This window comes from Phascolarctos cinereus, unplaced genomic scaffold (assembly GCF_003287225.1).
Source record: "Phascolarctos cinereus isolate Bilbo 61053 unplaced genomic scaffold, phaCin_HiC Scaffold_6;HRSCAF=336, whole genome shotgun sequence".
Lineage (NCBI taxonomy): Eukaryota > Metazoa > Chordata > Mammalia > Diprotodontia > Phascolarctidae > Phascolarctos > Phascolarctos cinereus.
Window position 1 is genome coordinate 974111 of NW_027556069.1, and position 25447 is coordinate 999557.

The 25447-nt window shown below is 41.7% G+C and overlaps 1 long non-coding RNA gene and 1 pseudogene across 3 annotated transcripts; both read right to left on the minus strand.

The window, feature by feature from the left end:
- Positions 1-4205: 4205 nt before the first annotated feature.
- On the minus strand, positions 4206-15193 carry LOC110202230 (uncharacterized). Its single transcript, XR_002322667.2, has 2 exons — positions 15003-15193; positions 4206-5039 (listed from the first exon to the last, which is right to left on the minus strand). It is a non-coding gene; the product is annotated as an uncharacterized LOC110202230 (long non-coding RNA).
- A 1463-nt stretch (positions 15194-16656) lies between these two features.
- LOC110202223 (ankyrin repeat domain-containing protein 54 pseudogene) lies at positions 16657-25219 on the minus strand (annotated as a pseudogene). 2 transcript variants are annotated; one of them, XR_013487733.1, is made up of 2 exons: positions 23324-25219; positions 16657-21636 (listed from the first exon to the last, which is right to left on the minus strand). The product of XR_013487733.1 is annotated as an ankyrin repeat domain-containing protein 54 pseudogene, transcript variant X1 (transcript). The 2 variants fall into 2 exon arrangements; XR_013487734.1 differs by having other exon boundaries at positions 22948-25219.
- Positions 25220-25447: the final 228 nt, after the last annotated feature.

The window sequence follows — 25447 nt, forward strand, 5'->3', positions numbered from 1 at the left end:
GAGGAGCTAGATGTCTTCTAATCCAACCCTAACCCAAAGAATCGATCTGACATGGAACAGCTAACCTTTTCTTGAAGACTCCCGTTGACAGGAGTCTTACTGAGCCATTCCAGTTTTGAGATCTCAGATTGTTAGAATGTTTTTATTGTTGAGCTAGGATCAGTCTCCCATTAAATTTCACCCATTGCTCCTAACTGGATGCTCTGAGAAGAAGAAAAATCGATTTTTCTCTTCCATTTGACAATTCTTCAAATATTTAAGGACAGTTACATTTCCCCAACCACACACACACACCATTTCTTCTCTAAGATAAACACTCTCAGTTCTTCCAAACAATCTTTTTCTGACATGATTTTGCTACCTTGCCTTAGCATCCCTTGATCCTCTGAACATACTCCAGGTTGTCCCCAGAACTAGACCCCTTGCTCCAGATATGGTCTGAGCACCAGAGCACAGTAGGGGACTCTAGCTTTTCTACCTACTTGGATCAGTGCAGCCAAAGTTGTCGTTATCAGTGTGATTACTGTGCATGGTCATATGGAGCTTGCGGTCCAATAAAATCTTGGTCTTTTTTTCCCAACAATAATGGTTTCCTAGCAATATCTCCCTCATTTTATGTCTTGTCCAGCTAATTTTTTTCTTAAATCCAGGTGGAGAACAGTATATTTATCCCTAAATAGTTTCATTTTATTTTCCTTAGCTCACCATTATAACCTCTGGAAATTTTGGGGGGGGGACATCAGCTATATCATTCTACATATTAGCTATCCCTCTATCACTCCCAAATTTGGGTTATCTACAAATTTGATAAGTATATCATCCACCTGATAATTTGATAATTTAATAACTAGAGGCAGCTGGTGGTACAATAGATTGAACTCTGGGCCTGGAGTTAGAAAGACCTAAGTTGACATCTGACCTTAGACACCTACTAGTTGTGTAACCCTGGGCAAGTCACCAAATCCCTCCTGGCCTCAGTTTCCTCAACTGTAAAATGGGGATGATAATAGCAACTGCCTCACAGGGTTGTTGTGGGTATCAAATGAGATAATATTTGTAAGAAGCACATAGCACAGTACCTGACACACAGGAGTTACTATATAGATGCTTATTTCCTTCCCCCCACCTCCTCATCCCTGTCACTGATAAGAATGTTGAAGAGAATTGGGTCACAGATACTCTTCTGGGTGTTTCACAAGTAAACACCAACTAAGCCATTTCTCAGGTAGGAGACACAGGAGGGCTTTACCCCTCTGTCTTGATGGGATCAATCGAGACAAGCACAACTTGTGCATCCCCTAAATCTCCTCAATCCTCAATGGGGGCCGGGTGAGGCACACACAGCATTCGGCCTGCACATTCACCCTTATGGGGGTCCCCAGTCACTGACCGGTGCCCACTTGCTTTATAGGGCAACAGACAAAGAAGGCATATTGCCAACAACAGCTTCACAATTTTAAATCACTTCATCCCTATATCTACTGTAACTGCACAGTAGAAACTGTTTTGAACCATGACAGTGAGAACTCATATCTACCACCTGGAAACTAGAGATTGTTGTGGCTATGCATCCTGGGAAGAAAACTCTAGGAAAGAATAACAAAAATCCACCATAAACATGCTAAAATTCACCTTCCTTACACTACAGCACTCCACTACTCTCCTTAACCAACACTCTTTTTAGGTGTTGCGTTCCAAACCATTCTAACCATACTATCATCTGGTCTACTTCTCTTCAAGTTGTGATTCAAGAATATCATCAGATACTTGGCCAAATGACTTCCCAAAATCCAGATATACCATGTCCATGGAATTCTATTTAGTGAGCAGTCTAGCAACCCAGTCAAGCTATTAATCAGGTGCAGCTGGTTCTTAATGAACCCATGCTGGCTCATAGTAATTTTTTTTTAAATTTCTAGATACTCATTAACTATTTTTTAAAAAATAATCAACTCTAGAATTTTACCAAGAATTGAAGTCAAACTCAATGCCTTAAAGTTCCAAATATCCATAAATTATGCTTTTGAAAACTTAGGATGAAGTTTGCCTGTGTCCAGACCTAAAGCACCTTCTATCCTTAAGAGGTACTGCAGTTGCTTAAGGTCACTAGCCACTGTTTAGCAAGTCTTTGAATACTCTGGACTAGAATGATCTTTATTACCATCACTTCAGAGGACTTGACCTGCGTGAGGGCAGCTACAAGCTCTTACTGTGTCCTCACTTCCCTTGGGTTGAAATTCCCTGTTAGCTTCCTATGGAGCTAAGAGACAATGAGTAGCTGAAAGAGGCTTGAATGTAGAATCTATGACTTGGTTGGACTGAAATACCAGTTCTATTGCTTACTATTTGCATGAGCTAGGGAAGTCATCTTTCCTCTCTGAGCTACAGTTTCAAGGAACTGGGGCTATGGGTTCTAGAAAACATCTGAGGAGGGGTACAGCATTTTCAAAGAGAGAGATCTAGAAGGGCAACATGGATGGGGTGGGCCCTAATATGAACTTTGTAGGAAGAGGATTCTGAAAAGTAGGAATTAGAACCAAATATATTTCAGACCTAGGAAACTGCACGGTAGCTGACTATTTGGGTGATATCTCTGATGGTATTGTAGAAATGAAGAGGCTATACTGGAGAAAGTACTAGACCTCGAGTCAGGAGATATACATTGAAATCCTGGCTCCTGCCTCAAAGCCTAGCTAGCGCCCTCTCCAGTATACCAGGAAGCCCCCTGATCGCTGTAATACCTTCACAGACAGCACCCAAACACTCAGGCTTCTTAGCAGAACGTTTTTCTTTTTCCAACTATTAAACATCCCATCTGTGGAGACATACTAACCCACCCCACTCTCCCCATTACCTATTTAAGGAAAATATTAAGAAATATGAAATAATTCTGTGTTCCTTTAAGACTCAACTGAATGAAATAAACCCTGTCAGCACTTAATTTAAGTTCTAAGGATTTAGTGTCACGGTCTGAAATCCTTTTGTAACATTATTTTTCATTTGATAATACTATTTATTGTCTAATGATTGAGTGTTCAATTAAGAATGATACAAAGCGTCAGAGACATACCCAGACTGCTTGTCATTTTTCAACAACTTACATGTATTCCCAGCACAAGAAGGCTTCAGACTTCATATTCCAGGAAAAACATATTGCCCCTAAAAGATCCAAACAAAACTAAACTACACCCCCAAAGCTTTAAATTATGGCAGCCAATTAGACATTTCTTAATACTTATAAGCAAAGATTTCAAAACCGCTATAATATAAACTTTCTTTAAAAAAATAGTTTGAGTTGCTTTTATACAGAAGAACATTGAGGAAGGGTAGAAACAACAGTGCTTAAAGTGTGTAACATAAATTAAAGCGATGCAAATGAAGATCCTTCACAAACAATATATGTACACATATATATGTATGCATGTATGCATGTACATGGCAATTATTTATTGTAAAGCTACTGGAAGGGCTCCTTATCTCACCTGCAACTAGAGATTATTCTATCCTATTAAGAAAATTTCTTTATACATAGCCTGTCCCCCCCCAAGACAACTTTCTCAAAGACCTGTCGATTTTGCAGGCATTTGAACAAGAAAGTATAAAGGGGGAAAGGAAAGAAGACAAGGCAAAGAAAAGCTCCAGAGGAATCTATCTTCATAGGCTCTTTCCCTCTGTGTCACATGTTTGATTATAGAAACCTTTTAAAAGAAAGTGCAATTCTAAAACCTAACAGTGGGGTTGGAGGAAGTTAAGAGGTGGAAACACAGCATGGTAATGATAGGACCAATGCTGAAAACAACCAGAAACATTAAAAGAAAAAATAAGGAAAAGGGAAATCAGAGAAAGAAGTAAATGTCATATGTCGCATATAATTTAACCATAAAGTAAGCAAATGGGGGAATGTTATATTGGCTTAACTAGAGTGAAATCACTTCCATTGGTCCAATACAACATTTTTAAAACCTTCTAATGACATAGAGCATGAAAATGTCTTCAAAGCAAGACTGCAGGGGACTATTTCTGGATGTTCTCTCAATAATTTGCCCCAGAAAGGTAAATTATCACAGTCTGTGCTGGCTGGATCCCAGGCAAAAGAGACTCCATGCCACTCAAAGGTCACTAATTGTTTTGGGGTCACTACACAATAGGCTGAAATGATGACATTTTGGTGAAGCGGTTTCACAAAAGAAAGATCACTCAAAGGCTGCCAGACTTTAGTTTAATTATAATCTGTGTGTGTGTGTATCTGTCTGTCTCTGTTGTGAAAGTAGGTTACTTTTACAACAGAGGAAAAAAGGATGGGGCTAACTTCCTTTTGCCATCAGTAAAGATAATCTGCCCATCTTAATTTTAATTACTAGGGACAATGAACCATCTTTAGGAAACAGCAAGTAGCATCCTACCCTAGGGCCCATCTGATTTTCTTCACCATGTGGTATTTCCAACATGGAAATCATAAGCAGATGATGGCATTCCGAGCATCTGGATTGAGGAATTAAATCTTGAGATGAGATTCCTAAAGCAGGCCATGATGTCCTAGAGGAGCCCAGGCAGAAATAATAGCTTCATCTGACCTCCTTGCCTCCAAAGTCTCTTTGCTCCCCACATAAGAATCCACAGGACTATGCTGCTAGCCAAATAACATTTACAGAAATGGAAACCATCACTCTCTTTGGCAGTCTATCAGCAATGCTAGATATCCATGTCATCTGCACAACTGCAGATGCCTTTTTCAATGGCATGCCATGGGAATTTCAGGATCCAAAGGTAGATATATAGAGCAGAGCAGCCTCCATTAAGCTTCCCTCCGAAGTCTTTGATGTTCAGAGTGGAATCCAACAGATTCCCACTGTGGGACGTACTAAAGCTGAAAACTGTGTTGAGTTGGAAATGTTGTTGCCTCTGCATACTTCCAGGGTCTCTGGGGCTCCATTCTGTTGGGTGATAAGTTTTAGGTGTCTTCAAAACCAAGAAGTCTGCATGTTGGTTGTACAAATGACATTTCATGGACACTGTCTGAGAAATGAGATTCTGAGAACCTGTGAAAAGCACAGACACAGGGATGAGAGATATCCAGTAGGTCTGCTACACAGAATCTTGCAGAAAACTTCACTGGCTTCTGCTAAATGTATCATTCCAAAGTATGGGTGTTTCTGGTGGGGTAGACATTTCCAGGGAATATCCTGGTGGTTTTCATTCTGAGGAATGAGACCTGAAAAATACAGCACTTAGCAAATCTAGATAATTGGAAAAATATCAGTTGCTCATGGGTAGGCCGAGCTAATATAATAAAAAATGACAATCCTTCCTAAATTAATTTACTTATTTAGTCCCATACCAAACTAAGAAAAATTATTTTATAGAGCTAGAAAAAATCATGACAAAATTCATCTGCAAGAACAAAAGGTCCAGAATACCAAGGGAATTAATGAAAAGAAATGCTAGGGAAGGCGGCCTAGCCATACCACATCTTAAATTGTATTATAAAGCAGCAATCATCAAAACTAGTTGGTACTGCTAAGAAAAAGGGTGGAACAGGTTAGGTATGCAAGACAAAGTAGTCAATGAGTATAGTAATCTTCTGTTTGATAAACCCAAAGACCCTAGCTTCTAGGATAAGAAATCACTATTTGACAAAAACTGTTGGGAAAACAGGAAAAGAGTATGGCAGAAACTGGGCACAGTCCAACATCTTACACTGTCTATCAAAATAAACTCAAAATGGGTACATGATTTAGATGTAAAGGCTGATACTATAAGCAAACTAGGAGAGTAAGGAATAGTTATTTATGGAGAACAGAAGAATTTATGACCAAACAAGAGATGGAGAACATTATGAAATGCAAAATGGAAAATTTTGATTACATTATATTGAAAAATTTTTGCACAAACAAAGCCAATGTAACCAGGGGAAGCAGAAAGTTGGGAAAGAATTTTTACAACAAGTGTCTCTGATAAAGGCCTCACATCTAAAATATGTAGAGAACTGAATCAAATTTATAAGAACACAAGTCATTCTCCAATTGATAAATGATCAAAGGATATGAACAAGCAGTTTTTACATTAAGAAATTAAAGCTATCTCTAGTCATATGAAAAAATGCTCTAAATCATTATTAGATTATTATTATTAGACTATTATTAAATAATTATTAGATTAGAGAATTGCAAATCAAAAGAACTCTCAGATACCACATCACACCTATCAGATTGGCTAACATGAGAAAACAGGAAAATGTTAAATGTTGGAGAAATTGTGGGAAAACTGGAACACTGACACACTGTTGGTGGAGTTGTGAACTGATCTAACCATTCTGGAAAGCAATTTGGAACTATGTCCAAAGGGCTATAAAAATGTGCATACCGTTTAACCCAGCAATAGCACTTCTAGGGCTGTATCCCAAAGAGATCATAAAAATGGGGAAATGACCCACATGTGCAAAAATATTTATAGCAGCTCTTTTTGTGGTGACAAAGAATTGGACATTGAGGGGATGCCCATCAATTGGGGAATGGCTGAACAAGTTGTGGTATATGAATGTAATGGAATATTATTGTGCTATAAGAAATGATGAACAGGTGACTTCAGAAAAACCTGGAAAGACTTGTATGGTCTGATGCTGAGTGAAGTGAGCAGAACCAGGAGAAAATCGTACACAGTTAACAGCCACATTATGGGATGACTGACTTTGATAAACTTGGCTCTTCACAGCAATGCAAGGATCTAAGACATCTCCAAATGCTTCATGATGGAAAATGCTATCCACACCCAGAGAGGGAACTATGGAGTCTGAATGCAGATGGAAGCACACTATTTGTTCTCCTTTTCCTTTGTTGTTTTGTTTTATTGCTTCATTCTCACAGTTCCTCCCATTAGTTCTAATTCTTCTTTACATCATGACTAATGGGAAAATATGCTTAATATGAATGTATAAGTAGAGCCTATATCAGATTGCATGACATCTTGGAATGGGACAGGAGGAGGAGAGAAAATTGAAAACTCAAAATCGTGTGGAAGTGAATATTGAAAACTAAAAATAAATAAATAATTAGAAGAAAAAAAAAAGAAATAAGGAGCAGGATGCTCTCAGAAAAACCTGGAAAGACTCACATGAGCTGATGCAAAGTGAAATGTACTGTCTATAAAGTAACAGCAATATTGTATGATGATCAGATGTGAATAACTTGACTATTCTCAGCAATACAATGATTTAAGACAACTCTGATGGACTTATGATGAAAAATGCTATCCATCCCCAGAGAAAGAACTGACAGTGTCTGAATACAGACTGCATCATACTTTTTATAATTTTTCCTTATTTTTCTTGAGTTTTATTTTGACTATGTTTTCTTTCATAACATGACTATTATGGTATCTTTTTTCATGACTATACATGTATAACCTATATCAAACTGGTTGCCTACTCAATGAGGAGAGGTGGGGAGGGAGAGAGTTTTGAGCTCAAAGTTTTAAAATGAATGCTGAAAATTGTTTTTACATGTAACTGGGGAAAAAAAAATAAAATACTAAAAAAATATATAGCACAAAGAGCATAGCAAAGATGGCAGAGTAAAGGCAGGGACTTACCTGAACTCTCCCAAATTTCTCTCCAAACCACTTTAAAATAATGCTTCGAAATGAACTCTGGAGCTGCAGAAGCAACTAAAGACAACTTAGATGGTTGGCAGGAAAGGTCTGTCTCTCTAGGGTGTGAGTGAAGCATAGGCCAACACAGGCCCCACCCTGGCAAGCCAGCAGCAGGCCTTGGGGGTGCCTGAATTGGCAGTGGCAACTTCTGGAACTGTCAGGTCACAAACTGTACGGGGTTTGGACAACTGGTCAGAAGGAGATTACAGGGGACCCTTTGCTGGCACTGAGAACAAGATTCTATTGCATAGTCCATATACAGTTCAGGTTCACAGTCCTAGCTCAAGGAAAACTAGCAAGAGCAAGGAGCCTGGTTAGAGTACCACAGCAGAAAAGACAACTTGTGGTATCTCACAGATCAGAGCACAGACCATGAGAACAGAGGCTACACCTCACCTTAGATCCTTGGAAGAATCAAAAACTTACAGAACCCCCCAGAATTAGCTCTGAAAACAGCAGCATGAAAAACCTGAAGCTTTGGATAGTGGCCCCTCCACACCAGGAGCAGAGCCTAACTTTAAAAATCAAATTAAAAGTCAAGAAATATGCTGGAAAAATGAGCAAACAACAAAAAATAACCTGACCATAGAAAGTTATTATGGCAGCAGAGACAATCAAAACACAAACTCAGATGAAAGACAACAAAGTCAAAAAAGCTATATCCAAAGCCTCAAAGAAAAATGTGAATTAGTTTCAAACAAACAAACAAACAAAAGAATTCCTGGAAGAGCTTTAAAAGGATGTAAAAAATCAAATGAGAGAGGAAAAATTGGGAAAAGAAATGAGTGATGTAAGAAAATCATTAAAAAAAATCAACAGCTTGCTAAAAGATGCACAAAAATAGTGAAGAAAATAATACTTAAAAAAAAGTAGGCTGGAGAGGATTCTGGGAAGATGGAGGAGAAGGTCAGAAAACTTCTGGCTCTCCAAATTTCCTCCACAAAAAAAGGAAAGACAGAACAACTCCTCAGAGTGAATGTAGAGCGGCAGAAATAAAGAGGAGTTGGGGTAAGGCAGTTGTCCTTCTAAGACAATTTGAGAAGACCCCAGGAAAGACCCGACCTCCAGGGCAGAAATTTAGCAGGAATGAAGTGTAAACACTTCCAGACCAATTCCTCAGAATCAACAAACAACAAGCCTTGGGGACAGCTGGGTTGGGAGGCAGCCTCAGCCTCAGAAATTTTCACCTCATGGACAGTGTAGGAGTCCAAAGACTGAGTAGGAGAAGACTGAAGGACCTTCCACTCTCGAGGGACTCCAAGCATAGCTGTGCTGACCTGACATGTCCCAGGCTGAGACTGCCAGGGAGAAGCTAGCATACATCTGGTGAGTGCAGTAGCAGAGGGACCACAGGGAGCAAGAGCATTTGTGGGAAGGACCTGAGGTTTGGGGCATCATTCCCCACATCTCAGGACTAGTATTTGATTATATTAATAGTTGTTAAAAACAAAATAAATATAAAATGAATAAGCAACACAGAAAGAATCCAACCACAGATGGCTACTATAAGGAGAAAGAAGATCTGGGTTCATACTGAGAGGAAGACACTGGAGTTAAAAAAGCCATAAAATGGGATAAAAAGGGAACAACATGTACATCTCATAGGGTATAAAAGTCTTCCAAATTTAGAAAGAAATAAGAGGGCAAGGGGATAAGGCAGGGGGAGAGAATAAGGGAGGGACTTTTAGAGGGGTGGGGAGGTTAAGGACTAGGAGGGCAAGGTAGTGGGTAGAAGTAAAGCAGGGAAGTGAGAAGGGATAGGGTAAATAGGGTGAGAAGGATAGTGAGGAAAAACAGAAACGAAGGAAATAAACAACAAGTAATTATAGCTTAGAAAGTGAATGAGATGAATTTACCCATAAACCAAAATGGATAGCAGATAAAAAAATCTAAATTCAACAATATATTGCTTTCAGGAAACAATAAACATGAGAGATATACACCAAGATAAAATAAAGGTCAGGAGTAGAATCTACTATGTAAAAAAAGCAGGGGCAGTAATCATGATCTCAAAATTAAAGCTAAAATTGATTTAATTAAAAGAGAAAAATAGGGAAACTATACTATGTATCACCAACAGTATTCAATATTGTTTTAGACTATTTAAAATAACTGAACAGTATAAAATAAATCAGCGTCCGCCCGCCAAAACAGACACAGGAATTATATGAACATAAACATAAAACATTTTTATACAAATAAAGTCAGATTTAAATAATTGGAATAATAGTTATTGCTCATGGGTAGGTAAAGACAATCTAATAAAAATGATAATTTTACCTAATCTATTTATTCAATGCCACCCCAATTAAATTAATAAATTATTTTATTTTACTGAGTTAGAAAAAATAGTAACAAAGTTCATTTGGAAGAACAAAATAAACCAGGGGTGAAAAGATGTAAAGGAAGGAGATTCAGTAGTATCAGACTTTAAATTATATTGTAAGGCAAGAAAACTGCTGAAATGTAAAATGGATAATTTCAGTTATTTTAAATTAAAAACTTGTATAAACAAAACCAGTATAGCCAAGGATAGAAGAAATAGAAAATTGGGGGAAAACTTTCACACATAATCTCTCAGAGAGGATATGATTGTGTTGGAATATTGCTGTGGTTTAGGAAATGATGAGCTGATTGATTTAGAAAAAACATGGAAAAACTTGGATCTATGAAGGAAGATGCTAATCTACCTCCAGAGGAACAGATGACAAGTGGAAATATACATAGTATGGTGCTACATATATGTGTAAGAGTGTATATGTGTACATATGTATATGTTTATAATCTATCTCTTTGTTTAACTGTAGCCTTCTTTAGAGGGGAGAGGGGTTTGGAGGGAGGGAGAAAAAAATAAAGTGAAAAATGCACAGCAGAGAACAACAACAACAACAAAAAACCCTAGAAGGAAGCAAAGAAAAGCTAGGTAGCTTTGAAAACAATGTGTAGTATTTATTATATAGGTTTTCTTGAAATGGAAGTTTATTGTTTTATATTGAATCCTCTCACGTTCTGCTGTGTACATGGAAATGTTCTTTTTTTTCTTTTCTCATTTTGTATTTAAGCTTAAAATGAATAAAAATTTACCAAAAAAAAGTAGGCAAATGGTTAAAGAGGTCTACTGAGGAGAACTCCACTGAAGAGAAGAACTAAAAAATCAGAAATGGCTAAATGGAAAAAGATGTACAAAAATTCACTAAAGAAAAGAAATCCTTAAAAAGTAGAATTAGAAAAATGGGGAAGAGAGATACAAAGGCTCACTGAAGAAAATATTTTTTTTATTTGAATTGGGCAAATAGAAGCAAATGACTCTATGATACATCAATAAAACCAAAAGTATGAAAAAATATAGAAGAAAACATAAAACATCTCATTGGAAAAAAACAGTGGACCTGGAAAATAGATCGAGGGCAGATACTTAAGAATTATTGGACTACTTGAAAGCCATGATCAAAATAGGAACCTAGACATCAGATTTCAAGAAATTATCAAGGAAAACTGTCCTGATATCCCAGAAATAGTGGGTAAAATAGAAATTGAAAGAATCGGGTGATTACCTCTTGAAAGAGATCCCAAAATGAAAACTCCCAGGAATATTATAGCCAAATTCCAAAGCTCCCAGGGCAAGGAGAAAATATTGCAAGCAGCCAGAAAGAAACAATTCAAATATCATAGCCACAGTCAGGATAACCCAAGATTTAGCAGTTTCTACATTAAAGGATCAGAGGGCTTGGAATAGATACTCTGAACAACAAAGGAGATAGGATTACAACCAAGAATCACCTACCCAGCAAAACTGAGTATAATTCTTTGGGGGGGAAATGGATATTCAGCGAAATACAGGACTTTCAAGCATTCCAGATAAAAAGACCACAGCTGACTAGAAAATTTGACCTTCAAATATAAGACTCAAGAGAAACATCAAAAGATAAACAACAAAGAGAAATCATAAAGGATTCAATAAGGTTAAACTGTTTACTTTCCTAAATGGGAAGATGATACTTGTAACTCGTAAAAATTTTCTCATTATTGGGACAGTTAGAAGGAATAATTCATAGACAGAGGGCATGGGTGTAAGTTGACTATCATGGGATGATATTTAAAAATTAAAATTAAAGTGTGAGAAATAGATGCACTGGGAAAAGAGAAAAAGGAAAAGTAGGATAGGGTAAATTTTCTCACGTGAAAGATGTGTCAAAAAGCTTTTACACTCTAGGGGAAAATGAGGGATGGGGGTGGAAGACAACATTTGAATCTTACTCTCATCAGAACTGGCTCAAAGAGGGAATAACATACACACTCAGTTGAGTATAGAAATCTATCTTACCCTACAGGGAAATAGGAGGGAAAGGGGATAAGAGAAGTGGGGAGGGGTGCTAATAGAAGGGAGGGCAGATGGGGAGAGATGGTTGTCAGAAGTAAACCACTTTTGAGGCGGGCCAGGGTAAAGGGTGAGAGAGAAGGATAAAAAGGCAAAAAAAAAATAGGATGGAGGGAAATAATAATCATAACCATTAAAAAAAAACTTTACAGTAAGTTTCTCTGATAAAGGTCTCATTTTTCAAATATATGAAGAACTGAGTCAAATTTATAATAATGCCAAGTCATTCTCCAATTGATAAATGGTAAAAGAAGATATACAGGTAGTTGTTTTAGACAAAGAAATAAAAGCTATCTATAGTCATATGAAAAAATTCTCTAAATCACTGTTGAGTAGAAATACAAATTAAAACAACTCTGAGGTACCACCTCACACCTATCAGATTGGCTACTATGACAGAAAAGGAAAATGATAAATGTTGGAGGAGATGTGGGAAAATTGGGACACTAAAGCAGCTTTGGTAGAATTGTGAACTCATTCAACCATTATGGAAAACAATTTGGAACTATGCCCAAAGGGCAATCAAACTGGGCACGCTCTTTGACCCAACAATACCACTATTAAGTCTGTATCCCAAATACATCAAAAATAAGGAAAAGGACCTATATTACAATATTTGTAGCAGCTCTTTTATGATGGCAAAGAATTTGAAATTGAGGGGATGCCCATTTATTGGGGAATGGCTGAACAAGCTGTGGGATGGGAATATGATGGAATACTATTATGCTGTAAGAAATAACGAGCAGGATGATTTCAGAAAAAACCTGGAAAGACTTAATATAAACTGATGCTGAATGAAGTGAGCAGAACCAGGAACACAGTGTATACTGTAATAGCAATATTATAAGGATGATCAACTGTGAATGACTTAGCTATTCTCAGCAATACAATGATCCAAGACAATTCCAAAGGACTTACAATGAAAAATGCTATCTACTTCCAGAGAAAGACCTGATGGAGTTTGGATGCAATTGAAGAATACTTTTTTAACTTTCTCGTTTTTTTTGGGGGGGGGTTATGTTTTCTTTCACAACATGATTAACATGTAAATGTTTTGCATGACTGCACATGTATAATCTATATCAAATTGCTTTCCTTCTCAAGGAGAGGGGAGGGCCATAATTTGGAACTCAAAATTTAAAAAAAAAGAATGTCAAAAATTGTTTTTACACATTTTTAAAAAATTTAAAAAACTTTTGAAAGATTAGAGGAACTGAGGACTGACTTTCACATCATACAGACATACAATGAGACTGGTTTGTGAAGAAGAGACAATGTCTTGGATCAGTTGGTCCTCTAGGCTTTCATAGTCTGCACTGCTCCCACCAGGTAGGGTGGACTGAATGCCCAGGTGGTGGCTTCCTGGTTTGGGACAGGGGACCACCCTATCACCTGAAACCAGAGAATTCTCTCAGTTGTCTGTGCTCCCTGTCCTCAGGAAGAAAAGGCTGTTCCAGTCTGGGCTCATTTTTCTCCCCTTCTCCACGTTAAGTACCTTAGCTCCCCCAGCTCAGATCACTTATTCCCTACCTTCAAGGGTAGAGACAAGGTGGATTCCCACTGGCCCATGGGCTGCCCTGATGCATTCCTGACAGCATTTTATCAACACTGAGGAGGGCCAAAGTATCTTCCTTCTTAGTTTCCTCTCTGCCCAACACCTTGCTGAAGTCTAAGACATTTAGCCTCACGATTGTGGATGGGGGTGGAGGGAAGATACAAAGGTGATTCTATACTTTCCACAGCCTGCAGTGTGCTTTCCTGACATGGTGATTATTGACTAACTGACACAATCATGCAAAACAAATTCTCATATTGACCAAGTTCAAAAATGTATGGCTCATTCTGTCTTTTAGATCCACCACTTCTCTGGCAAGAGAAGTGTGTGACAATAGAATTTTTCTTTATTTATTCTCTGTATTCCTCATGGAATTAAAAGTTTCTCAGTTACCTATTTTGGGTTCCTTCTAAACTGTTTCTATGTTATTTTCTTGTAGATCTTGTCCCTTGGTCCCCATGTGGCATGTAAAAACTTTGTCATTTTTGAAGCCTTGTGATCTGCATAGCATTCCTTACTGTCCAGAGACTTTTTGGGGAAATTCAAGAATTGAGCCATGCATTTGGGCTATGGACAGATTTACTGGCAAACTGGCTGGGAGATGATCAGTGGACGGATGACATGATAGATGGCAGGTTTATATTCTTCTCCTGGCTCCAGTCTTGTCCCTACAGCTACTTTACAGAGCTCCTGTTCTGCTCTCAGCTTCTCTGTTCCTCTCTCTGGTTCTGTCTTTCTCTCTCTCTCTCTGTATGTCTCTGTCTCTTCGTCTCTCTCTGTGCATGGATATGTATAAATGGAAATGTGTGCATATCTCCTGTTGTTTTGCAGCACCTAAGGGAGTTAGGACTATGCCCTCCTGGCTTTTCAAAGTGGGGAAGAAGCCCATGTTTCTTCCTGGCTGAGAGGTCACATGATACAGGTCTGATTAGGAGCTAGCTAGCGTGAGGGCCAGCAGGATTCAGGGTTTCCTTGGAAACAGACCAGTCACCATGGCAACCAGCAATAGAGACCAGCTGACACCTTCATGGACACTGAATTCTTCCTCAGCAGGGACTCCTAAGTCTGAAGGGCAGGGCTGGCGACATTGGAAGGGAGGAAGGAGCATGAGATGCCATATTTTTGGGTGCGGTCCCATGTCCTTGAGTGGGGTGGTACTCTCCCCACCCTGCTGAGCACCACCAGACTTGCGGGGATGGTCTAGGGAAGGGGGAAGAGGAAGGGGGTACCCCAGAGGCTGGAGTAGGGGGGGGAACTAACTAGAGCTTGGTTTCTCTCACACACTGGAAACTGGGGATGGGGTAGGGGACCTAAAGCTGCCTGCGCCACCACCCCACCTTCGTGGAACCAGCCCCTCCCTATACAGAAAGCACTCAAAGGGAAGGGGGCGTGTGTGACGTCATACCAAGAGGAGGGGCTTACCTCCGTCCCTCACGGAAAAATAGAGGGCGGTGACGATGGAAGAAGATGGGGCGGGGATGGCCTTCTATGGGGGGGGGGGCCTGTGAAGCCAGATGATGAGAGGTGGGAGAAAACGGCCTGGCTGGGCTTCAGGCCCAGGGTATGGTCTAGCCCTACCTCCCCGTCAGCCGGAAGAGGGATAAAGAGGAGGAGGCGGCCCCGGAACTAGAACCCAGTGACCTCAGCCAAGGACCGGAAGCCACATGGAGGGAGGGAAAGGAGCCAGGAGGAGGGGCATGGCTAGGGTTACGAGGAGCCAATTCTGGAGAGAGACTTCCTTCCCGCCTCACCTGCCCCTCCAGCACAACCTCCTGGAGGGTTGGGGGGGGGAGGATGTGAGATGGGGGATTTTTCTCTCTATGGCTCGCTGCGTTTCCTTAAATCTTAAAGAGCTCCTGACACCTCCCTCCATCTTTCTTCCCCCTCCCCATCTTCCTCCTCTTCCCGCAACCTTCTCCCCTGCCAGATGGAGGGGAGCCCTACCCATCATGGGCTGGGGGACCTCCAGACCCCCAGGCCCTGGAAGCTGCACTGGGCGGCAGGGAAAGGAGGGAACTGTATCTTTCCTCCGTGTGTGTGTCTCCTGAGGGGACGTCTGCCTTTCCCCCTCTTCCTTCCTCTCCACCACACCTTTCCCTCCTAGCCCTGTTTCCTTCCCTCCATCTTCCTCTCCTTTCCTTATCTCTTCCCCTCCTTCTTGAGGCCCCACAGGTGGGAATGCTGCTCTCCCAGATGGAGGGAAGAAGCCCCGACCCTGGGTTGAGGGTTCTCGAGATCCCCAGGCCCAGGAAGCAGGGCTGGCAAGGGTAGAAGGGGGGAGACAGAAGGGCAGGACCTAAGGAGAGGGAGAAAGAGATCAGAAACAGAGGAAAGATGGAGAAATAAACAGGCAAAGGAAGAGACAAAGATGGAGGAGAGACATACGCAGAGAAGACAAGAAAAAGAAAACCTCTAAAACAAAAAGCAAAAAGATTAGACCTCATCTGTTACTGACTGTGATGCAATCAAAAAGGATTCAAACTTGGAGAATAATGTCATCCCAAAGAATTGGTGTGACAAGGGGTAAATCAAAAATGAGATAGCATTTTTTTTAAACAAAATGACAAAAATGAGAAAACATCCCAGAGAGAACTTTTGGGATTCAGGCAAAGCAATCCTTAAGGTGAAACAACGCTTTCTAAACATTTTCATCAATGAGAAAGGAAAGATCACATAACTAGCAATCCCTTTAGGTCATGACTCCCAAGTGAGGTGTCCAAGAGGGATGTCTGGAGGGAGAGAGGCAGAGGAGGGCCTTGGGCATCTCTCATGGTCTCTGGGGTCCTCCCTCACTCAGTGCCCAGCTCCAGGAATGACAACAATTAGATAAAGCTGGGTGTGGGGGACAAGAGAACTGTCTTCTAGTTTTAGAAGTGTAGTTAGAAGGAAGGATTAAATTTGGCCCCAGCAAACAGAATTAGGAACAATGGATGAAAGTTGTAGAGGCAAATTCTGTCTTAACATGCAGAATTAATCTCTTACACTGGGAGCCGTCCCAAGGAGAATAGGTTGCCTTGGGAGGCAGTGGGTTTCTTGTCATTGTATGAAGGGTAAAAGATGAAACAAAGGCTCAAGCTTTCGAACATATTGATTTTATTAATTCATGCATGCCAATTGCATAACAATTGGGACCAGGCCTCCTCAGCTTGGCACTGTACCACGAATGGGGGGGAGGGCCATTTTTATTCATTTAAAGAAAATAATTAACAGGATACAAGATTAGGTAATTTGATTTCTAATTTGAGGAAAAACAATGCCAATTCAGACAACCATCACTGTAATCAAAACTCAAAACTATCAAATTTTAGTCCCAAGGTTTTTTTACCTCAAATAGCAAAATTTCACTAATCACAACTTAGGGCTTGAATATTATTAATTTTCTTATGTTTCCCTAACAATTACATTTCATTTATCCTTTATTTATAAATTGAAACAAATTACATTCTGGGATTTCAGACATACAGCAAATATCTGATAGTTGACTCATATTAATGTATTGAATTTGCATCTTTAAAGCACCCTATACATTTTTGTAATTTGTATAAGGGATAGCCAAAAATTTTCAAATGAAAACTCACTCTTTATTATAGTGAATTTGTGAATTATCTTCCCCTCCCCCCCTTAATTTAAGAAGGAGTAGGAGTAGGAGAGGGGATCCTATTTTCTTGGTTCTAGGTTCTCAAACTTCAGTACTTTAGATTTTTCAACATGTGGTCAGCGGGACTGATAAGATCTTATGATCCAGTCTGAATACAAAGTCTCAAGGGGCCTCACAGATAAGGATATCTTAAAGGGTCTGTACAGCTTTTTTCCAAGACAGTAAGTTATTATTATTATCATTATTAAAATTATCATTTATTCATTTTAAGACAAAATATACACCATTAAATATTTAACAGTTTTCAAATATCTATTTTTTATCACATTCTTTTAACAGCATCCAGATTAAAAGAGAAGTTATTTATCTAACAGCATTTCTGATACAATGGTTTCTCACAGCATTTCACGATATAAGAAAAAATTTTTGAAACACAATAATAACATACACAATACCATGTATTTAAAACATGAAATAAAACTTATTACCAGTCAGATGATGTCAATTCAGCCAAATGCATTTCCGAATTTTCCCACACAAAAAAATCATTCATTTTATCATCTTTTGGCATTTTATATTAATCACATCTAAAACCTGGTATAGAATTATCACAATATACAGTCAAAGAAACAATAAGAATTGTCAACATTTATATAGTGCTTACCATGCCAGTCACTGTGCCAAGCACTTCGAAATGATTATATCATTTGATCCTCACAATTACCCTGGAGGTGGGTACCATTATTATTTTCCTCTTTACCAATCCAGAAACTGAGGTAAACAGAGATAATTTGCTTAAGATCACACAGCTAATAAATTTCTGAGACTGGAGTGTAACTCAGGTTTCCCTGATCCATGCATTTTCCAGCATTTTTTTTCTTTGCATTTGAAGCCACAATTAATAAAACACATTTCACTACATCATAATTTAGTTACAGGACAAATATCAACCAAATCAAATCTGGATTTACAACCACAAAATCAAAATCTCAGTTTTTCAGGGCCATTAGGCACCTGGCTTTAAAATTTAGAACCCAGAATTAATAATTAGATCCTTTTCAAAAGTTCAAGGTAGCACTTTCCCCTTTCCATGGAGAGATTCCAAGAGGCAGCTTCACATTTCAATCCCCTTGCTTTGGAGCTCAGACGATTCTAAAGACTGGGGCATACATCCTGCCCAGAATGGTCTTTCAGGGGCAGAGTGTTGATATTTCCTGATCATACCCCAAATTATCTAAATAACTAATTTTTATTCCGTAGAATTTCTCCTTTGAAATTTAGCACAAAATTTTACAGAACCCCAATTAATTGCAATACTGTTAATCTTTTGAGGTTTCCTAAGAGTTTACCAATGTATAGTTCCTTTTTAATTTTCTTTGATGAGGGGGGAAGCAGTTCCTCCTCACAGACCCCTCTTTGGTTTAAATCACCCTTTCCATTCCTAAATTAAATTTTATGCATTTTTAAGTTGCTCCTTGATTTAAACAAGTTTTTCTCTTTTCATGGTCAAGAAAGGGTTAATGAGAGGCAGCTACCAAGTTCCAGACAAATTTTAAATGTCAATTGCATACCTAATGTTTTTCTTCCCTTTGGGATTTCTTTCAAACTAGCTGCCTTTCTTTGTTACACTGAAACAACAGCTCTATCAAACTTCGGAGAAAAGGTGATTTAAGTGCTTTTCACCCCCGAAACAGAAATGCATTCTTATTTTTCCTTAAAAGAAATTCTACAGTGTTACCTCAAAACTCACTAAGATATTTCAGCATATGCTAAGTGCCTTAGCAGATAGAACGAAGAGAAGAGGATGAGTTCCTGGAGTTAACCAAAGTCTCAGGAGTTCTCTGCAATCTTAAAATGATTATATCTCCAAACTCCTCAATGATTAATCTCCAAACCTCCAAAAACTACTAAGATGTCTTTAGCAGTTACCATAATTTGGAATCTCGAATTCATTTATAATGCCACAAATTCTTAGAAACCAGGAAAAAGTTTTCCTTTCTTTGATTCTCTAACTTTATTTCTGTAATCCCAATGTAGCCAGGGTTGAAATGACGGAGAGAAAGTATCTTGCAGGTGGTTTTGTTTTTTCTTGAACCTACTTTCCCACTGAAACTCTAAAGTGGGAGTCAGTCTCGTTGACTGGGACGTCGAGTTTAGCATCAGATTACAGAAAGCTAGGAGAACTGCTTCAAATATGAAATGTCATTCATCTTCCTTTCTCTTTGGCTGCAGCTTTTTGGCAGTCCTGGTGAGCTGCATTTTCCCCTTAGAAATCTTTCAAGGTAGCAGAATTTACAAACAACGCTAAACATGACACAAGACAAAGATTTTTCTGCATTTTACAAAGAAACAAGAACACAGACAAAACGATAAAACAATCACATACTTGTTAGCCTCCTTACCTCCTACTGAAAGTATAATCTCAAAGCCTTTAATTTGCCATAAGTAAAAGTCCCTTCTTCAGGCCAATTTTGAGACTCACTTGGATTTTCAGATATTTGAGCATAATTTGAGAGCTCTATCTTTTACTGACCCCCTCCACACCTGTATGGAAAGCTATACCTGTTTCCAGGCCAATAAGAATTTTCCTAAGGGAGTTTCAATTTAACAGAGCCATCTTGCCCTGGTAAAAGAAATTTTATCCAAGGAGGAATCTTTTGGTATTTTATTATTATCAAAATCCATTGTCCCCTTAAAAAGAGAGTGTCTCTTCAGTATTTTACTACTACTGGAGCCCATCATTCCCTTAAAGGGACTATCTTTTTTCCAGCAGGTTGGGGGTAAAGCTTACCTTAGCTGGGAAGAATCTGAAATCGAGGGGGGAGTCCCACCTCCGGGGCAGTCTTCCAAAAAGCTAAGATACTATCCCGGAGGTCAGAGTCCTTTATCGATCTGACTGGCTTTGCCAAAAACTGTGATGGGTGAAAGATGAAATAACTGAGGAAACAAAGCTTCTGAGCATATTGATTTATACCAATTATACTAATGCATGTCAATTGTACAACAAATCGGAACCAGGCCTCTTCAGTTTGGAACTGGACCCTGAATAGAGGGGGAGACAGATTTTTATGCATTAAAAGAAAACAATTAACAGGATATAAACCAAGATACAAGACTAAGCAATCTGATTTCTAACTGGAGGATTAGAGGCATTCCAAATTGGGAGTGGGAGAGTGAATTGATACAATTCCCTCAAATCAGAAAAAGAGGTGTACCACTCCCCCCCCCCCCCGTGTCCGTATTCAATCAAAGGCATGTGGAAAGAGTAACTGATTGACTATCACAGGGCCAGTTTTCAGATAAAACCTATGAGTTGCTTGAGATGTATAATTTTGAGAAAACTCCTCTCATCAATCTTTTTGTCTGATGGGGTTTCGGGTCAGCATAACCTAGATTCTTAGTGAAGGGTTTCTAAGCAACAGGTAGAAGTAGTCCAGCTTCCTAGCCAGGAAGCTGGGAAGTTCAAACAATGCAATAAAGTTTTCTCACAATTCGCATGATAATTTTCTTACAAGACAGAAATTGGACTAGACCCACAACTGAATAGAAAGGGAACTGAGCCGGTTCCAGAATTCAGTCACAAGATGGAGTCAGTGTGTGTCACCCAGTTCCCACAATTCAAGGTCTTCAAACTGAAGCAATTTGACCACTTGTTAAGGGATACTATAGAGGGGATTCTCATTTAGGTTGGAACAGTAGCCTTTGGAAATCCTTTCCAGCTCTGAGATTCTGCGGTTCTGGAGTAGGAGTGGAGCAGGGGAAACTTTACAAAAACCCCTTACTAAAGCAATTGGCCTAAACATTTCCCTAAACTGCAATATCTAGTATAGCCATGAGATGTCAACAAAACACCACATTGTGTTTCCCAGTGGCAATTAATTGGTCAAAAAGCATTTCTTAAGGCCCTGCTATATGTCAGGCCACTTTCTAGATGTAGGGGGTACAAAGGCATCCCCTTATTTTTGTAAGACAGGCCTTGTTCTCAAGGAGCATACTCCAATTGCTGGAGATAACATGCATCTGGGTATCAATATCAGTCAGGCAGTCAATAAACATATTAACTGCTTACCATGAACCAGGCACTGTGTCATGTGCTGGGAATACTAAAAGAGGCAAAAGACAGTCTCTGCCCTCAAGGAGTTCACAATCTAATGGAGGAGACAAGTAAACAAGTATATACAAACAAGCTATATTCACGATAAATAGGACATAATTAATAGAGAGAAGGTATTAGAATTAAGAGAGTTTGGGAAAGTCTTCCCATAAAAGGTGGGATATAAACTTGGAACTGAATGAAGAAGCCAGGAGCCAGAGATGAGAGGGGAGAGCATTTCACGCAGTGGGGAGAGCCAGAAAAAATGCCAGACCTGAGAGATGGAGTGTCTTGTTCCTGGAACAGCAACGAAGGCAGGATCACTGGATCAAAGAGTACACAGGAGGGAATAAGCTGTAAGAATACTGGAAAGAAACAGAGGTAGGGTTAGTTGTGAAGGATTTTGAATGCCAGACAGGATTTTGTATTCAATCCTGGAGGTGACAGGGAGACAAGTGGAATTAAGAGCCCTCTTCTGGACATGTTGAGATCTGCATTTTAGGGAAACCACTTGGTGGCTGAATCGATCTGTGCTGGGCAGACAGCTGTGCTTCCTAAATGCCTTAGTGTCCTGAGTGCACCCACTGCCCAGGGGTGTCAGTGTCTTGCCTGGTTTCTTCCTACACTCCATAGACATAATATTCACTGCACAGTGAATGTAAAAGGCTCTGGACTCAAGAGTTGGAAGATTTGGCTTTGGTCTCATCTTATGACCTCCAGCAGGTCATTTCCTCTCTCTGAGACTACTTCATCATCTGTATATAGCTCATTCCCACTCTGTGTCCCTCCCAAGGCTGGTATGAGGTGAGGACATGTCATACACATTAAGGCAGGATAGCCTCTGGCCTGAATCAGAGAAGAAAATACAATGCTCTGATACTAAAAGGGAGAATAGAGGCTCCATCCCAATCAATAGGAATGGGGTCTAGGAGAGGAGGAGGACTGAAGCCCAACAGCCCTGGTGCCCCTCATCATCCCACCCCCCCTACCCCCACCTCGAAGCTCCATGCTTCTGCTCCCCTTTAATGGGCTGGCCAAATACCTTGAGGATGGGTGAGGCATCTGGGAGCACGGGGAGAAAAAAGGCCAGCCCTCCAATTGTCAAGAAACCCCTGGGACCCTAGGACCTGCTGGCCAAGCTTCCAGACACCAGGGGAGCAAGCTCTACCTTGCTGACCAACTCCCTCCTGCCTCGTGAACATCATCACCCTCGGGTCTGCAATCCCACTGCCTTGAGTTTTGTTCCCCCCATCCCATCCCCACCCACCTTTTTCTTTTCTTTTTTTTTTTAACATACAGCAAATATTGTTTATTGCAGACTTTCAGCTGACATTTGAAGAAGGCACTATGAAAATTAATGAAACTAGATAATCTCTCTAAATGGATTTATGTTAAAATAAACAACATTCTTACACAGCCTCTGTTTATATATGTGAAACAATAGAACAATTAGTGACAAATATCATTCAAGAGATTTCTCAGGGCCCTGCTGTTCCCCAGGTCCTTGGGCTCAGGGGAGCAGCCTAGAGCTGAGCCTTGGGTAACAACCTGTCCCACACCCCTCCCTACTCTAACCAAATGATTGAGGAATTCCGACATGGTGATTTGAGTCAAAAAAGGAAGCGAGGTGGGAGGGTGGGGATGGAGAGGAAAGAGAAAAGACATGAAATCATCACCTGACAATAACAATCTGTTTTCAGCCGAGGTCCAAGACCACTGTAAAAAGGTGAGAGGCAGTGATGCCTTTGCAGACAGGCCCAGAGACGCCGTGAGCAGGCAGGGCAGCTTGCTGAGGCTCCCCTGCAGCCCCTGAAGGGAGTCAGCTTCTTACCATCCCTTCCCTCCAAGGGTCCAGCCCTCCCCACAAAGGGAGGTGAGAGAGGGTCCTGCCTCTTGACAAGAACCAACACTTCCAATGACGAGGCTACAGATCCTATGCTTTGGTTCAAAACTGTGCCCTCCTCAACTCTGTCCCCCTTAGATTTCAGCCTCAGAAATTCCTGGCCCCACCCAAAACTTCCCATCTCAAACAAAAATCCCCACTCAGCTTACCACAACTCCATTTAGGTCTCAAGTCTGAAATTTAAGTGCTGGTGAAAGATGCAATGTTTACCACCAGAACCTCTGCTTCTCCCCCAAAAAAGGACTTGGAAAAGGGGCTGCCCCCTCCACTGTCTGTGGTCCACTCCAGTCCTGGCTTCTCTGCTCACAGCAGTAAGCCACAAGGGGATTAATTTGAACCCTCGCTGTTGAAAAGCTCAGAAGGGAGCTTTGAGAGAAGGGTTGGGCCCACCTGCTCCTATTTGTGTCCAGTAGAAGAGAGGAGCCACAGGTATAACGAAGAGGGAGAAAGAGGTCTGTAAACCTCTAATCTGGTGCCTCCTGCCGCCAGAGGAGGGCAGGCCTAAGCCAGCCCAGGGAGGCAGCACACCAGAGCCAGCAGGAGAACAGAAGATTGGCAATTCACCAGGGCACGGCCAACACTATCGGCCATGCGTTATCAGCCAAGCAGAAGGAATGGTGAAGGGGTTCAGGGTGATGGAGACCGAAGAAGGAAGCAACAGGTACTGCCTCCGTGGCGGAAGCTGTGAAGAAGGGTCCCTCTGTGTACCACATTCCTCCAGTGGAGATGATGAGGTCCTCACCAGGCAGGTGTGAATCCAGTGGAAGGGTAGCAGAACAGGTTGGCGTCTCCCCTTTTTCTGAGATGGTGATGATGGATGCTAGGCAAAGGTCATGGAAGGGATTCTGGGGGGAGGGACTTCTTTATGTAGCTACCTCTTCTCCTTCTGCATCTCCAGGCCAAGGGTGGTTAAATTGACCAGGAGCTCCGTCACCTCATCCACCTGCTCTTTGGTGTTTGTCATCTGGAGACGATGGTCAAGCTCATCCAGCCGAATGCGATGCTCAGACTGGCCCATTCGCTCCAAATACTCCTTGAGCATCTGTATGATCTGCTTCACCTCAAGCTGGAGAGCCTCCAAGCACTGGGGCTCGTTCTCCTGCAGATTAGCGAGCTTCGATTTCGCAATGTGCAGGGGAGTCTTGCCGCTTTGGTCTAGGGATTCCACCCGGGCCCCTCTTCGGAGCAGCGTGGTGATGACAGTAACGTGGTTGGTGCAGGCAGCCAAATGCAGAGGGGTGTTCCCCAGCTCATCTTTCAGCTCCGGATCGGCCCCGTGGCTCAAGAGCAGCTGCACGATATGGTCATTGCCGTTGCTGGACGCCAAGTGCAGGGCGGTGCGGCCTTTCTCATCTACGGTCCCCGGATCGACCCCATCTTCCAGAAGCAGCCGTACCGTTTCTAAGTCATTGGTGTTGGCGGCTTCCCGCAGCTTCTTCTGGGCGTGCACATCGCGGCCCGTGGGCCCCAGGCGGCGGTGCGGTCGCGATGCCAGGCGCAGGCGGCCGGGACGCAGTTTCCCCTTGCGCAGCTCACTGGGGCTGGGGTCGTGCTGCCACAGCTCGTGCAAGATCCGCAGTGGCTCCTGTTCCGGCGGGGCGGGGTCAGGGGCCGGGGCCGGGGCCGGGGCCGGGGCCGGGGCCGGGTCCGGGTCCGGGTCCGGGGTCGGGACCGGGAGCTGGACCTCGGGCGGGACCGGGAGGGGGAGCGGGAGCGGGACGGGGACCGGAACGCACGGACCGCCCAGACCGCCCAGCACCGAGACGAAATCGCCGAACGAGAAGCTTCCCGGGGTCCTGATGCCGCCCTCAGCCCCCGGTTCCCACGCCTTGGCCTCAGGTGCGGCGGCTCCCTGGTCTTCGCTCGGAGATGCCATAGCAACCTTGCCGCCACCGCCGAAGAATGGGCCACCGCAGCCGCCTTCGGCCACCGCAGCGGACGACCTCGGCCACCGCAGCCGACAGCCGCCGACCTGGGCTGCAGCAGCCTCTGGAGCGAGAGCCCACACGTCACCTCAACTTCGTTCTACCAGGCTCGGCAACGTCAGCATTGACGTCACGTCGGCCTGGGTCCGGCCTGCCTCTGCGGCCAACCCCACCCCCACCCCCGCCGTTCCCATAGCTGCGGGGGCGGGATGGGCAGATGAGTGCATTTGGAAGAGGAAATTGATTAGGCAGCTATGGGAAGAGTTGCCAGTTCAGACAGTGACACCTAAGTTTGGAGAGGAAGCCCTCACAGAATGGTTGGAGGATTTTCTCCACCTGTTGTTGGAG